This window comes from Pseudophryne corroboree, chromosome 3 (genome assembly GCF_028390025.1).
Source record: "Pseudophryne corroboree isolate aPseCor3 chromosome 3, aPseCor3.hap2, whole genome shotgun sequence".
NCBI lineage: Eukaryota > Metazoa > Chordata > Amphibia > Anura > Myobatrachidae > Pseudophryne > Pseudophryne corroboree.
In genome coordinates this window covers 546714107-546727939 of record NC_086446.1, presented here as the reverse complement: position 1 = coordinate 546727939, position 13833 = coordinate 546714107, and the positions used below count along the sequence as shown (strand labels likewise).

General features: G+C 34.8%; 4 non-coding genes across 4 annotated transcripts; all 4 read right to left on the bottom strand.

Annotated features, from left to right (window-relative positions):
• Window positions 1–1538: 1538 nt before the first annotated feature.
• TRNAL-UAG (transfer RNA leucine (anticodon UAG)) lies at window positions 1539–1620 on the bottom strand. Its single transcript has one exon. It is a non-coding gene; the product is annotated as a tRNA-Leu (tRNA).
• Window positions 1621–4700: 3080 nt separating this feature from the next.
• On the bottom strand, window positions 4701–4782 carry TRNAL-UAG (transfer RNA leucine (anticodon UAG)). Its single transcript has one exon. It is a non-coding gene; the product is annotated as a tRNA-Leu (tRNA).
• A 2969-nt stretch (window positions 4783–7751) lies between these two features.
• TRNAL-UAG (transfer RNA leucine (anticodon UAG)) lies at window positions 7752–7833 on the bottom strand. Its single transcript has one exon. It is a non-coding gene; the product is annotated as a tRNA-Leu (tRNA).
• A 971-nt stretch (window positions 7834–8804) lies between these two features.
• On the bottom strand, window positions 8805–8886 carry TRNAL-UAA (transfer RNA leucine (anticodon UAA)). Its single transcript has one exon. It is a non-coding gene; the product is annotated as a tRNA-Leu (tRNA).
• Window positions 8887–13833: the final 4947 nt, after the last annotated feature.

Below are 13833 nucleotides of genomic sequence, written 5' to 3'. Positions count from 1 at the left end.
GGAGTACTGGAGGTGTCCTTAGTGCAGGAGTTCAAGGGTGTCGGCAGTGTGGGAGTGCCAGAAGTGTCCTTGGTGCGAGAGGTGTCTTCAGTGCAGGAGTGCTGGCAGTATCCCCAGCGCAGGGGTGCCAGAAGTGTCAGTCAGGGGTGCAGGCAGTGTGGGAGTGCCGGAAGTGTCCTTGGTGCAAAAGTGCCGGCAGTGTCGGCAGTGCAGGGGGTGTCCTCAGCGCAGGAGTGCTGGCAGCATCCCCAGTGCAGGGGTGCCGGCAGTGTGGGCAGTGCCGGCGGTGTCCTCAGTGCAGGGGTGCCGGTGACTTACTTACCTGCTGCAACGTTTTCAGCCTGTTCGGTCCTGGCTCTGACGTCAAACACCCGTCCTGGACACGCCTGTGTTTCTCTCACTACACCCGCGTTTTCTTACCCCCCCCCCCCCCCCGAAAATGGCTGCAAACGGTGAGTTGATGCCCAGGTACCCCCTCCGCCTGTCAATCTTCGTGCGATCATTGCAGCGATCGCTTTTTTCGGTTCCAGCGTCGTTTCCCGTCGATGGCCGTGCGTGCGCATAGCGGCCGTCGCACATGTGCACTGCAGTACGGACCCGATTGCAGCTGTGCGAACGACAACACGCTGCGATTGGGTCATAATGACCCCCTAAGTCCAGAACTACTTAGAAACTGCACAACATTTTTTACCATAACAGGCCTGCACAAGTGATCAAAGCCTTGGTATGGGAAAAAAAACAACCCCCATAGGCGGAGGTTAGTTTGTCGCACGGGCTGAAAAAAGCACCTTCGTCTGATCAACTCGTAATAAGGCCCTTTATTTGGAAATATTTTATCATTGCAAAATCTTATAATATGTTCTTTTACTCTATAGCACTAAGGTTTTTATTAACTTATTATTTAATTTCACTTTAGATTTCATTCACCTCTGTGCTTTGAGCAACATACTGTATACTGTAGTAAGCAGGGACGTGCCCACCGCACGTCACTGATAGTAACATCCCCCAGCCAGGATAAAATCTGTAACCCCCAAGGAGTCTACTTCAAAGGCCTCTCACACTGAGATTTTCACACCTACACAATTAGCAATTAGACTTTAAAGCTGGCCATACTGATTACAGTGTCTATTTAACAGCAATGTTAGTGCAAAGCTATGTTACGTGATGCACTGGCCACCCAGTGGTGAAACTATCAATTGTCACGAATTGTCACGGCACAATATGACGGCACAAAAGCACAAGGAATATATGTCATGCCAAATTTACTACCATAGTTCTGTTTTCAGAAAGGTAATAGTGGACACATCTGTATTTTTTCTCAGGGAAAATAATTATGGCGGCAGTAAGTTTTGTACCAATTCCTCTAAAAAATCTGGAACCTTAATCCAGCACCTTAGACACTGTTGATTTTTAGCTAATGCATCTGGATCATATTGATCAGATGTTGAGGAGTAAGGACTTTATTATTATTGATTTTCTTATTAGTGGATAAAAACACATTGCCATCACTGACTGACGTTGTCATAGTAAAATCATTATAGCAGCAGTGGGATTTGAACCAACGCCTCCAGAGAGACTGGAGCCTAAATCCAGCACCTTAGACCGCTCGGCCATGCTACCACATGGACCCGTCTGACTGAAAGCTCACAGTTCTGGATCATATAGTTGAGATTACAGGAAAAAAATGTGTTGTTTTAAATCATTACTTCAAAAGAAGTGTCATGTTACAAGTGTTTAAAATACAAAAAGTTAAGGAAGGATAAAAAAGGTACAAAATTAGTAGACAATTTTAATGAGTAAGGATTTTTTTTATTGATTTGCTGTTTAGTAGAGTAAAACACTTTGACATCAATGAATGTCATTTTCTCTTGAAAATAATTATGGCAGCAGTGGGATTTGAACCCTGGAGCCTTAATCCAGCGCCTTAGAATGCTCGGCCATGCTACCACATATCTATTTTGGCTCCAAAGCTCATAGTTTATTATTTTACATATTATTTTTAAAGTTTGAGAAGACTCTTGAAATTATGATAAACTGTTATAAAATCTAGGACAGATGATGAACTTTTCAACCTTCCAATATTTTACTTTAGCAACTTAGTGGCCTTAGACTGCTTGTCCATGGTACCACATGGACACTCTTAGCTCACAGATCAGGGTCATATAGCTCAGATTACAGTAAAAACATTTTTTTAAATCAATATTTAAAAAGAAGTGTAATGCAAAAAGTATTTAAATTATGTACAAAACGTTTTGGAAGGTTAAAAAAGTACATAAATTTAATATAAAATATCAATGAGAAAGGACATTTTTATTATTGATTTGCTGTTTAGTAGAGAAAAACACTTTGACATCAATCACTTATTTTTTCTCAGGGAAAATAATTATGGCGGCAGTAGGTTTTGTACCAATTCCTCCAAAGAATCTGGAACCTTAATCCAGCACCTTAGACACTGCTGATTTTTAGCTAATGCATCTGGATCATATTGATCAGATGTTGAGGAGTAAGAACTTTATTATTATTGATTTTCTTATTAGTGGAGAAAAACACATTGCCATCACTGACTGATGTTGTCATAGTAAAAGCATTATGTCAGCAGTTGGATTTGAGCCCACGCCTCCAGAGAGACTGGAGCCTAATTCCAGCGCATTAGACCGCTCGGCCATGCTACCAAATGGACATTTTTGACTGAAAGCTCACAGTTCTGGATCATATAGTTGAGATTACAGGAAAAATATTTGTAGTTTTAAATCAATACTTGAAAAGAAGTGTCATGTTAAAAGTGTTTAAAATACAAAAATTTAAAAAAGGTACAAAATTAGCAGACAATATTAATTAGAAAGGATTTTTTATTATTGACTTGCTGTTTAGTGGAGAAAAACACTGACATCAATGACAGTCATTTTCTCTTGAAAATTATTATGACAGCAGTGGAATTTGAACCCATGCCTTCAAACAGTCTGGAGCCTTAATGCAGCGTCTTAGACCGCTCAGCCACATTTCTATCTTGACTCCATAGCTCATAGTTTAAAATTTTACATATTATTTTTACATTTTGAGAAGACTCTTGAAATTATGATAAACTGTTTTAAGATCTAGGGCAGATGATGAATTTTTTAACCTACCAATATTTTATTTTAGCAGCTTAGTGGCCTTAGACCGATCGGCCATGGTACCACATGGACACTCTTAGCTCACAGATCTGGGCCATATAGCTCAGATTACAGTACAAACATTTTCATTTTGTTTTAAATAAATACTTAAAAAGAAGTGTCATGCCAAAAGTGTTTAAGTTATGTACAAAATGTTTTGGAAGGTTAAAAAAGTACATAAATTGACATAAAATATTAATGAGAAAGGATTTTCTTATTATTGATTTGATGTTTAGTAGAGAAAAACACTTTGACATCAATTACTTATTTTTTCTTAGGAAAAATAATTATGGCGGCAGTAGGTTTTGATCCAAAGCCTCCAAAGAAACTGGAACCTTAATCCAGCACCTTAGACACTGCTGATTTTTAGCTCATGCATCTGGATCATATCAATCAGATATTGAGGAGAAAGTACTTTATTATTATTATTGTTTTTCTTATTAGTGGAGAAAAACACATTGCCATCACTGACTGATGCTTTCATAGTAAAATCATTATGGAAGCAGTGGGATTCTAACCCACACCTCCAGAGAGACTGGAACCTAAATCCAGTGTCTTATACCGCTCGCCTTTGCTACCACATGGATACTTTTGACTCAAAGCTCAGAGTTCTGGATCATATAGTTGAGATTACAGGAAAAAAATGTGTTGTTTTAAATCATTACTTGAAAAGAAGTGTCATGTTACAAGTGTTTAAAATACAAAAAGTTAAGGAAGGATAAAAAAGGTACAAAATTAGTAGACAATTTTAATGAGTAAGGATTTTTTTTATTGATTTGCTGTTTAGTAGAGTAAAACACTTTGACATCAATGAATGTCATTTTCTTTTGAAAATAGTTATGGCTGCAGTGGGATTTGAACCCTGGAGCCTTAATCCAGCGCCTTAGACAGCTCGGCCATGCTACCACATGTCTATTTTGGCTCCAAAGCTCATAGTTTATTATTTCACATATTATTTTTAAAGTTTGAGAAGACTATTAAAATTATGATAAACTGTTTTACAATCTAGGACAGATGATGAACTTTTCAACCTTCCAATATTTTACTTTAGCAACTTAGTGGCCTTAGACTGCTCGTCCATGGTACCACATGGACACTCTTAGCTCACAGATCTGGTTCATATAGCTCAGATTACAGTAAAAACATTTTTTTAATCAATATTTAAAAAGAAGTGTAATGCAAAAAGTGTTTAAATTATGTACAAAACGTTTTGAAACGTTAAAAAAGTACATAAATTGAATATAAAATATCAATGAGAAAGGAAATTTTTATTATTGATTTGCTGTTTAGTAGAGAAAAACACTTTGACATCAATCACTTATTTTTTCTCAGGGAAAATAACTATGGCGGCAGTAGGTTTTGTACCAATTCCTATAAAGAATCTGGAACCTTAATCCAGCACTTTAGACACTGTTGATTTTTAGCTAATGCATCTGGATCATATTGATCAGATGTTGAGGAGTAAGGACTTTATTATTATTGATTTTCTTATTAGTGGATAAAAACACATTGCCATCACTGACTGACGTTGTCATAGTAAAATCATTATGGCAGCAGTGGGATTTGAACCAACGCCTACAGAGAGACTGGAGCCTAAATCCAGCACCTTAGACCGCTCGGCCATGCTACCACATGGACCCGTTTGATTGAAAGCTCACAGTTCTGGATCATATAGTTGAGATTACAGGAAAAAAATGTGTTGTTTTAAATCATTACTTGAAAATAAGTGTCATGTTACAAGTGTTTAAAATACAAAAAGTTAAGGAAGGATTAAAATGGTACAAAATTAGTAGACAATATTAATGAGTAAGGATTTTTTTTGTTGATTTGCTGTTTAGTAGAGTAAAACACTTTGACATCAATGAATGTCATTTTCTCTTGAAAATAATTATGGCAGCAGTGGGATTTGAACCCTGGAGCCTTAATCCAGCGCCTTAGAATGCTCGGCCATGCTACCACATGTCTATTTTGGCTCCAAAGCTTCTAGTTTATTATTTTACATATTATTTTTAAAGTTTGAGAAGACTCTTGAAATTATGATAAACTGTTTTACAATCTAGGACAGATGATGAACTTTTCAACCTTCCAATATTTTACTTTAGCAACTTAGTGGCCTTAGACTGCTTGTCCATGGTACCACATGGACACTCTTAGCTCACAGATCTGGGTCATATAGCTCAGATTACAGTAAAAACATTTTTTTAAATCAATATTTAAAAAGAAGTGTAATGCAAAAAGTATTTAAATTATGTACAAAACGTTTTGGAAGGTTAAAAAAGTACATAAATTGAATATAAAATATCAATGAGAAAGGATATTTTTATTATTGATTTGCTGTTTAGTAGAGAAAAACACTTTGACATCAATCACTTATTTTTTTTCAGGGAAAATAATTATGGCGGCAGTAGGTTTTGTACCAATTCCTCCAAAGAATCTGGAACCTTAATCCAGCACCTTAGACACTGCTGATTTTTAGCTAATGCATCTGGATCATATTGATCAGATGTTGAGGAGTAAGGACTTTATTATTATTGATTTTCTTATTAGTGGAGAAAAACACATTGCCATCACTGACTGATGTTGTCATAGTAAAAGCATTATGGCAGCAGTTGGATTTGAGCCCACGCCTCCAGAGAGACTGGAGCCTAAATCCAGCGCATTAGACCGCTCGGCCATGCTACCAAATGGACCCTTCTGACTGAAAGCTCACAGTTCTGGATCATATAGTTGAGATTACAGGAAAAAAATGTGTAGTTTTAAATCAATACTTGAAAAGAAGTGTCATGTTAAAAGTGTTTAAAATACAAAAATTTAAAAAAGGTACAAAATTAGCAGACAATATTAATTAGAAAGGATTTTTTATTATTGACTTGCTGTTTAGTGGAGAAAAACACTAACATCAATGACAGTCATTTTCTCTTGAAAAATATTATGACAGCAGTGGAATTTGAACCCATGCCTTCAAACAGTCTGGAGCCTTAATGCAGCATCTTAGACCGCTCAGCCACATTTCTACCTTGACTCCATAGCTCATAGTTTAAAATTTTACATATTATTTTTAAATTTTGAGAAGACTCTTGAAATTATGATAAACTGTTTTAAAATCTAGGGCAGATGATGAATTTTTTAACCTACCAATATTTTATTTTAGCAGCTTAGTGGCCTTAGACCGCTCGGCCATGGTACCACATGGACACTCTTAGCTCACAGATCTGGGCCATATAGCTCAGATTACAGTACAAACATTTTCATTTTGTTTTAAATAAGTACTTAAAAAACAAGTGTAATGCCAAAAGTGTTTAAGTTATGTACAAAATGTTTTGGAAGGTTAAAAAAGTACATATGGCGGCAGTAGGTTTTGATCCAAAGCCTCCACAGAAACTGAAACCTTAATCCAGCACCTTAGACACTGCTGATTTTTAGCTCATGCATCTGGATCATATCAATCAGATTTTGAGGAGAAAGTACTTTATTATTATTGTTTTTTTTATTAGTGGAGAAAAACACATTGCCGTCACTGACTGATGCTTTCATAGTAAAATCATTATGGAAGCAGTGGGATTCTAACCCACGCCTCCAGAGAGACTGGAACCTAAATCCAGTGCCTTAGACCGCTAGCCCTTGCTACCACATGGATACTTTTGACTCAAAGTTCAGAGTTCTGGATCATATAGTTGAGATTACAGGAAAAAAATGTGTTGTTTTAAATCATTACTTGAAAAGAAGTGTCATGTTACAAGTGTTTAAAATACAAAAAGTTAAGGAAGGATAAAAAAGGTACAAAATTAGTAGACAATTTTAATGAGCAAGGATTTTTTTATTGATTTGCTGTTTAGTAGAGTAAAACACTTTGACATCAATGAATGTCATTTTCTCTTGAAAATAATTATGGGTGCAGTGGGATTTGAACCCTGGAGCCTTAATCCAGTGCCTTAGACAGCTCGGCCATGCTACCACATGTCTATTTTGGCTCCAAAGCTCATAGTTTATTATTTTACATATTATTTTTAAAGTTTGAGAAGACTATTGAAATTATGATAAACTGTTTTACAATCTAGGACAGATGATGAACTTTTCAACCTTCCAATATTTTACTTTAGCAACTTAGTGGCCTTAGACTGCTCGTCCATGGTACCACATGGACACTATTAGCTCACAGATCTGGGTCACATAGCTCAGATTACAGTAAAAACATTTTTTTTAAATCAATATTTAAAAAGAAGTGTAATGCAAAAAGTGTTTAAATTATGTACAAAACGTTTTGGAACGTTAAAAAAGTACATAAATTGAATATAAAATATCAATGAGAAAGGAAATTTTTATTATTGATTTGCTGTTTAGTAGAGAAAAACACTTTGACATCAATGACTTATTTTTTCTCAGGGAAAATAATTATGGCGGCAGTAAGTTTTGTACCAATTCCTCTAAAGAATCTGGAACCTTAATCCAGCACTTTAGACACTGTTGATTTTTAGCTAATGCATCTGGATCATATTGATCAGATGTTGAGGAGTAAGGACTTTATTATTATTGATTTTCTTATTAGTGGATAAAAACACATTGCCATCACTGACTGACGTTGTCATAGTAAAATCATTATAGCAGCAGTGGGATTTGAACCAACGCCTCCAGAGAGACTGGAGCCTAAATCCAGCACCTTAGACCGCTCGGCCATGCTACCACATGGACCTGTCTAACTGAAAGCTCACAGTTCTGGATCATATAGTTGAGATTACAGGAAAAAAATGTGTTGTTTTAAATCATTACTTGAAAAGAAGTGTCATGTTACAAGTGTTTAAAATACAAAAAGTTAAGGAAGGATTAAAATGGTACAAAATTAGTAGACAATATTAATGAGTAAGGATTTTTTTTTAATGATTTGCTGTTTAATAGAGTAAAACACTTTGACATCAATGAATGTCATTTTCTCTTGAAAATAATTATGGCAGCAGTGGGATTTGAACCCTGGAGCCTTAATCCAGCGCCTTAAAATGCTCGGCCTTGCTACCACATGTCTATTTTGGCTCCAAAGCTCATAGTTTATTATTTTACATATTATTTTTAAAGTTTGAGAAGACTCTTGAAATTATGATAAACTGTTATAAAATCTAGGACAGATGATGAACTTTTCAACCTTCCAATATTTTACTTTAGCAACTTAGTGGCCTTAGACTGCTCATCCATGGTACCACATGGACACTCTTAGCTCACAGATCTGGGTCATATATCTCAGATTACAGTAAAACATTTTTTTTAAATCAATATTTAAAAAGACGTGTAATGCAAAAAGTGTTTAAATTATGTACAAAACGTTTAGGAAGGTTAAAAAAGTACATAAATTGAATATAAAATATCAATGAAAAAGGAAATTTTTATTATTGATTTGCTGTTTAGTAGAGAAAAACACTTTGACATCAATCACTTATTTTTTCTCAGGGAAAATAATTATGGCGGCAGTAAATTTTGTACCAATTCCTCTAAAGAATCTGGAACCTTAATCCAGCACTTTAGACACTGTTGATTTTTAGCTAATGCATCTGGATCATATTGATCAGATGTTGAGGAGTAAGGACTTTATTATTATTGATTTTCTTATTAGTGGATAAAAACACATTGCCATCACTGACTGACGTTGTCATAGTAAAATCATTATAGCAGCAGTGGGATTTGAACCAACGCCTCCAGAGAGACTGGAGCTTAAATCCAGCACCTTAGACCGCTCGGTCATGCTACCACATGGACCCGTGTGACTGAAAGCTCACAGTTCTGGATCATATAGTTGAGATTACAGGAAAAAAATGTGTTGTTTTAAATCATTACTTGAAAAGAAGTGTCATGATACAAGTGTTTAAAATACAAAAAGTTAAGGAAGGATTAAAATGGTACAAAATTAGTAGACAATATTAATGAGTAAGGATTTTTTTTATTGATTTGCTGTTTAGTAGAGTAAAACCCTTTGACATCAATGAATGTCATTTTCTCTTGAAAATAATTATGGCAGCAGTGGGATTTGAACCCTGGAGCCTTAATCCAGCGCCTTAAAATGCTCGGTCTTGCTACCACATGTCTATTTTGGCTCCAAAGCTCATAGTTTATTATTTTACATATTATTTTTAAAGTTTGAGAAGACTCTTGAAATTATGATAAACTGTTATAAAATCTAGGACAGATGATGAACTTTTCAACCTTCCAATATTTTACTTTAGCAACTTAGTGGCCTTAGACTGCTCATCCATGGTACCACATGGACACTCTTAGCTCACAGATCTGGGTCATATATCTCAGATTACAGTAAAAAACATTTTTTTAAAATCAATATTTAAAAAGACGTGTAATGCAAAAAGTGTTTAAATTATGTACAAAACGTTTAGGAAGGTTAAAAAAGTACATAAATTGAATATAAAATATCAATGAGAAAGTAAATTTTTATTATTGATTTGCTGTTTAGTAGAGAAAATCACTTTGACATCAATCACTTATTTTTTCTCAGGGAAAATAATTATGGCGGCAGTAGGTTTTGTACCAATTCTTCCAAAGAATCTGGAACCTTAATCCAGCACCTTAGACACTGCTGATTTTTAGCTAATGCATCTGGATCATATTGATCAGATGTTGAGGAGTAAGGACTTTATTATTATTGATTTTCTTATTAGTGGAGAAAAACACATTGCCATCACTGACTGATGTTGTCATAGTAAAATCATTATGACAGCAGTTGGATTTGAGCCCACGCCTCCAGAGAGACTGGAGCCTAAATCCAGCGCATTAGACCGCTCGGCCATGCTACCAAATGGACTCTTCTGGCTTAAAGCTCACAGTTCTGGATCATATAGTTGAGATTACAGGAAAAAAATGTGTAGTTTTAAATCAATACTTGAAAAGAAGTGTCATGTTAAAAGTGTTTACAATACAAAAATTTAAAAAAGGTACAAAATTAGCAGACAATATTAATTAGAAAGGATTTTTTTATTATTGACTTGCTGTTTAGTGGAGAAAAACACTGACATCAATGACAGTCATTTTCTCTTGAAAATTATTATGACAGCAGTGGAATTTGAACCCATGCCTTCAAACTGTCTGGAGCCTTAATACAGCGTCTTAGACCGCTCAGCCACATTTCTACCTTGACTCCATAGCTCATAGTTTAAAATTTTACATATTATTTTTACATTTTGAGAAGACTTGAAATTATAATAAACTGTTTTAAAATCTAGGGCAGATGATGAATTTTTTAACCTACCAATATTTTATTTTAGCAGCTTAGTGACCTTAGACCGCTCGGCCATGATACCACATGGACACTCTTAGCTCACAGATCTGGGCCATATAGCTCAGATTACAGTACAAACATTTTCATTTTGTTTTAAATAAATACTTAAAAAGAAGTGTCATGCCAAAAGTGTTTAAGTTATGTACAAAATGTTTTGGAAGGTTAAAAAAGTACATAAATTGACATCAAATATTAATGAGAAAGGATTTTTTTATTATTGATTTGCTGTTTAGTAGAGAAAAACACTTTGACATCAATTACTTATTTTTTCTTAGGAAAAATAATTATGGCGGCAGTAGGTTTTGATCCAAAGCCTCCAAAGAAACTGGAACCTTAATCCAGCACCTTAGACACTGCTGATTTTTAGCTCATGCATCTGGATCATATCAATCAGATATTGAGGAGAAAGTACTTTATTATTATTGTTTTTCTTATTAGTGGAGAAAAACACATTGCCATCACTGACTGATGCTTTCATAGTAAAATCATTATGGAAGCAGTGGGATTCTAAACCACGCCTCCAGAGAGACTGGAACCTAAATCCAGTGCCTTAGACCGCTCGCCCTTGCTACCACATGGATACTTTTGACTCAAAGCTCAGAGTTCTGGATCATATAGTTGAGATTACAGGAAAAAAATGTGTTGTTTTAAATCATTACTTGAAAAGAAGTGTCATGTTACAAGTGTTTAAAATACAAAAAGTTAAGGAAGGATAAAAAAGGTACAAAATTAGTAGACAATTTTAATGAGCAAGGATTTTTTTTATTGATTTGCTGTTTAGTAGAGTAAAACACTTTGACATCAATGAATGTCATTTTCTCTTGAAAATAATTATGGCTGCAGTGGGATTTGAACCCTGGAGCCTTAATCCAGCGCCTTAGACAGCTTGGCCATGCTACCACATGTCTATTTTGGCTCCAAAGCTCATAGTTTATTATTTTACATATTATTTTTTAAGTTTGAGAAGACTATTGAAATTATGATAAACTGTTTTACAATCTAGGACAGATGATGAACTTTTCAACCTTCCAATATTTTACTTTAGCAACTTAGTGGCCTTAGACTGCTCGTCCATGGTACCACATGGACACTCTTAGCTCACAGATCTGGGTCATATAGCTCAGATTACAGTAAAAACATTTTTTTTAAATCAATATTTAAAAAGAAGTGTAATGCAAAAAGTATTTAAATTATGTACAAAACGTTTTGGAAGGTTAAAAAAGTACATAAATTTAATATAAAATATCAATGAGAAAGGACATTTTTATTATTGATTTGCTGTTTAGTAGAGAAAAACACTTTGACATCAATCACTTATTTTTTCTCAGGGAAAATAATTATGGCGGCAGTAGGTTTTGTACCAATTCCTCCAAAGAATCTGGAACCTTAATCCAGCACCTTAGACACTGCTGATTTTTAGCTAATGCATCTGGATCATATTGATCAGATGTTGAGGAGTAAGAACTTTATTATTATTGATTTTCTTATTAGTGGAGAAAAACACATTGCCATCACTGACTGATGTTGTCATAGTAAAAGCATTATGTCAGCAGTTGGATTTGAGCCCACGCCTCCAGAGAGACTGGAGCCTAATTCCAGCGCATTAGACCGCTCGGCCATGCTACCAAATGGACCTTTTTGACTGAAAGCTCACAGTTCTGGATCATATAGTTGAGATTACAGGAAAAATATTTGTAGTTTTAAATCAATACTTGAAAAGAAGTGTCATGTTAAAAGTGTTTAAAATACAAAAATGTAAAAAAGGTACAAAATTAGCAGACAATATTAATTAGAAAGGATTTTTTATTATTGACTTGCTGTTTAGTGGAGAAAAACACTGACATCAATGACAGTCATTTTCTCTTGAAAATTATTATGACAGCAGTGGAATTTGAACCCATGCCTTCAAACAGTCCTGAGCCTTAATGCAGCGTCTTAGACCGCTCAGCCACATTTCTATCTTGACTCCATAGCTCATAGTTTAAAATTTTACATATTATTTTTACATTTTGAGAAGACTCTTGAAATTATGATAAACTGTTTTAAGATCTAGGGCAGATGATGAATTTTTTAACCTACCAATATTTTATTTTAGCAGCTTAGTGGCCTTAGACCGATCGGCCATGGTACCACATGGACACTCTTAGCTCACAGATCTGGGCCATATAGCTCAGATTACAGTACAAACATTTTCATTTTGTTTTAAATAAATACTTAAAAAGAAGTGTCATGCCAAAAGTGTTTAAGTTATGTACAAAATGTTTTGGAAGGTTAAAAAAGTACATAAATTGACATAAAATATTAATGAGAATGGATTTTCTTATTATTGATTTGATGTTTAGTAGAGAAAAACACTTTGACATCAATTACTTATTTTTTCTTAGGAAAAATAATTATGGCGGCAGTAGGTTTTGATCCAAAGCCTCCAAAGAAACTGGAACCTTAATCCAGCACCTTAGACACTGCTGATTTTTAGCTCATGCATCTGGATCATATCAATCAGATATTGAGGAGAAAGTACTTTATTATTATTGTTTTTCTTATTAGTGGAGAAAAACACATTGCCATCACTGACTGATGCTTTCATAGTAAAATCATTATGGAAGCAGTGGGATTCTAACCCACACCTCCAGAGAGACTGGAACCTAAATCCAGTGTCTTATACCGCTCGCCTTTGCTACCACATGGATACTTTTGACTCAAAGCTCAGAGTTCTGGATCATATAGTTGAGATTACAGGAAAAAAATGTGTTGTTTTAAATCATTACTTGAAAAGAAGTGTCATGTTACAAGTGTTTAAAATACAAAAAGTTAAGGAAGGATAAAAAAGGTACAAAATTAGTAGACAATTTTAATGAGTAAGGATTTTTTTTATTGATTTGCTGTTTAGTAGAGTAAAACACTTTGACATCAATGAATGTCATTTTCTTTTGAAAATAGTTATGGCTGCAGTGGGATTTGAACCCTGGAGCCTTAATCCAGCGCCTTAGACAGCTCGGCCATGCTACCACATGTCTATTTTGGCTCCAAAGCTCATAGTTTATTATTTCACATATTATTTTTAAAGTTTGAGAAGACTATTGAAATTATGATAAACTGTTTTACAATCTAGGACAGATGATGAACTTTTCAACCTTCCAATATTTTACTTTAGCAACTTAGTGGCCTTAGACTGCTCGTCCATGGTACCACATGGACACTCTTAGCTCACAGATCTGGGTCATATAGCTCAGATTACAGTAAAAACATTTTTTTTAATCAATATTTAAAAAGAAGTGTAATGCAAAAAGTGTTTAAATTATGTACAAAACGTTTTGAAACGTTAAAAAAGTACATAAATTGAATATAAAATATCAATGAGAAAGGAAATTTTTATTATTGATTTGCTGTTTAGTAGAGAAAAACACTTTG